This window comes from Pteropus medius, unplaced genomic scaffold (assembly GCF_902729225.1).
Source record: "Pteropus medius unplaced genomic scaffold, Ma_sr-lr_union100, whole genome shotgun sequence".
Lineage (NCBI taxonomy): Eukaryota > Metazoa > Chordata > Mammalia > Chiroptera > Pteropodidae > Pteropus > Pteropus medius.
In genome coordinates, this window is record NW_024347791.1 from 10,610,947 (window position 1) to 10,614,133 (window position 3,187).

Consider the following 3,187-nt stretch of genomic DNA (forward strand, 5'->3'; position numbering starts at 1 on the left):
TTTTGCAGCCATTACTTCATTTTTTTATTATCATTCACTATTACTGTGCAGTCTGAGGCCACTCTTTGCAGGTAATTTGCTTTTTCTGCCTGGATCTCAAACAGTTCTTTCTTATCCTCTTAGCTAAGTAGCATAGCAAGGACATGTCTAGGTGTTGAATGTTCTGTGCCCAAATTTTCTGCAATACAATGTGCTCTATAATTCTGATAATATTGTATCATATCTTTGAAGATACCTTTTATTCCATTTGTACTGTTACCTACTTTGGGGACATCCACTCTCCTTATTTTGGATCATCTTTGTCTCTCTTCCATATCTGTTAGTTTCCTTGTAATTTAATCTTTTTGTCGTATTCTTCTGCATCCAGTAACTATGTCAGTCTTTTCTTCTGTGCCAGTAATTCAGTTTTCACAAGAGTCTGCTCTGTTTCTTGATGTTTCTAATTTATTGGTTGATTCTAAAATGTCTTTGTTCCTTAATCTGTTTCCTTAGGTCCACAATCTCTTTTTTCATCTTATTCAGTCATTTCATTATTTTGCGTTTAAGCTTCAGTTTTTACTGAAGTCATTCTTGTATAGTAGAAAGTCTGTGTGAAGATTTCCTTTTATTTGAATAATGTTATTCTGGATTTAGCTCCTTATGCTGTGACCCTTGCATTTTATATTATTTCCTCTCTTCCTCTTTTCCTTCCTATGTCCTTCCTTCCCTCCTCTCTTTTTCTCTCCTTTTCTCCTTTTTTGCTTCCTTTCATATCTGCCATGCTATTTTTTTTTTTTATCTTGCTAGTGCTTAGACAGCTTTGCCCAGACATGGTGTAACTTCTTAAATCACTTCCCACCTTTTGGGGGACCAGTTTGAGCTGTTTGATTGCCTAAATCTATTAACTTTTCAGCAGTCTGAAGAAATTGCAGAAAGAGGCAGAAATTGTACAGAAGGGTAACTCAAGCTGTACACAGTCTTGGTTAGGTTCCCTGGTCTGTGCTTTCTCAGATTTTGTTGAATATCCTTATTATCAGCATTCATTTCACCAACTTGGGTGGGAAAGGGGGACACACCATTTTTATAATTAACTAAAAAGTTCCGTGTGTACTAGTAGCTACCCTGAAGATAACTTAGGGCATCATGGGTTCCTCATTACAGTGGGCAGGCAGCCCTGGGGCCTTCGTTTCCATGATATTAGTCCTCTGCTCCCTTTCTCCCATCGCTCCTTAGTAGAAAACATAGAAAGAGATATTCACTAAGTATGCTTTTCTCTAAATTTAGGGTTACTAATGAGAATTCTCAGAATTTTGTTGACTCACTTCTCTCAGGGGAAACAGGTTTAAGAACCAAGCAACACTGTGCCTCTTTATCCTGCTCTAGAATCTTCTTTCATTTTCTTTCCTCAGCTGTCAGTTTCGAAGTTTATTTATATTGGTTGATGGTCTTTTTCTTAATTTGTTGCTATTCGATATCGTTTTTAACTAATGTTCACTTTTTTTTTTTTTTTTTTACATTTATTAAGTATTTTTTTGTTAAGTATTTAAAAAGGAAAGTTCTGTGAGGCAGGTAAAATTCGTCTTCTTAAATCAGACTCCTGGATATACTTGGAGATAGAATTTAGACGTTTTGCTGATGAATTAATTTGAAAGGTAAAGAACAGAGAGGAGTTATGGATGACTCTTAAATTTTTGGCCTTAGCAACTGGGTGTATGCTGAACAGATTGGGCTAGTGGTGAGAGAGGGAATCAGGAGTTCTATTTCAAGCATTTTAAGTTTGAGAAACTTGACATCCCATGGAAATGTCAAGCAGGTGGTTAGATCCACCAGTCTGAAACTCACAGGAAAGATGCTGAGCGTATAGGTGGTATCTAAAGCCATGTGCCTGGATGAGATCACCCAGGGAGAGAGAATGTAAACATAGAGAAGTATATAACGAATACATACTAATCGAGATGTATGTATGTATGAACTCTCTAGGCTCAGCATAAACTGTTCTTAACCTAACAAATGTCTGACATCTTTCAATATAAATGTTATCAGGTTAATGGTTTGGTATGAATTATTAAGAAATGTCATCAGGGAAATTTTATATTTCTAGGTCTATGTAGTAACACTAGTAAAGCGTTGCCTTTGGGAAATCATTTGGACTTGCTTTTAGCTATTAAAACATCAATTATATATATTTGAAGATGATAAAGGTTTGATTATAAACAAATATCTGTAAATTTTCATTATGAAGATTTAATTTTTTGTTTTCAAAATGAATATATATACATTTTTATATACTGCATACTTATGCAACTAAATACAGTTCTCGCTTATAGAAGGTGCACGTCATACATTTTAAAGCACTCCTATATTCTGAGGTGATATGCTTAGTGAAAAGAACACTGTTCTGGAAATTAGGAAACAGATTCTAGATCCAACTCTTCCAGTAATAATTACAATAATAAAAAATAATAATATGAAACACATGTAATCCTTTCGGTGCGACAGGCACTGTTCTAAGCACTTTACATATATTTACTTTTTTAAGAAGTTATGTAGTCACACAGCTTCCAGCTACTTAATCTCTCTGGACTTTTTGGCTCCTCATTTGTAAAGGCAGTCTTCCCTCTGGCTCCAAAATTTATCTTAAATTGTACAGTTTTATCAAGAAATGTAAAAACGTTTTAATGATCTTATTAGCAAAAGCAAATGGAAATAGGTCCTTTTATAGTCAAGGGGAAGAGAAACCATTATATAACAAAGGCTAACCAGCATAAGGAGTCAATTATGGAGATTTTGCTCTTCTAGGACTGCATCCCAAACGTATCTTCCCGCGTGCTTTTGCTCCCGCTATTTCAAATCCTGTCCTTTGTTCCAGGTCACATCTGTCACTTTTCCCTTGCAGTCCCTTCAATTAGAAACAACCAACCCTTCTCTGGACTCCCAGGCTTTTGTGCCTTGTATCTGGCTATTTGCATACATTGTTATATTCTCTGTGAGACCCTAAGTTATCTGGGGACAGGGACGGCAACCCTTAGGACCTTGTTCATCACTTTTTAAATTCAGTTGTGTGCATTTTACAGAGTACATATAGCAAATGAAATTCAGGCTTTCCTACACAAAGTGAAATAATGTTACTCAAGCTAAAGGCATAATGTTTTAGAAAAGATCTTTTTAGAAAAGGCCTGGGGATCAAGACTGAGTCCCAGCTCTGCTG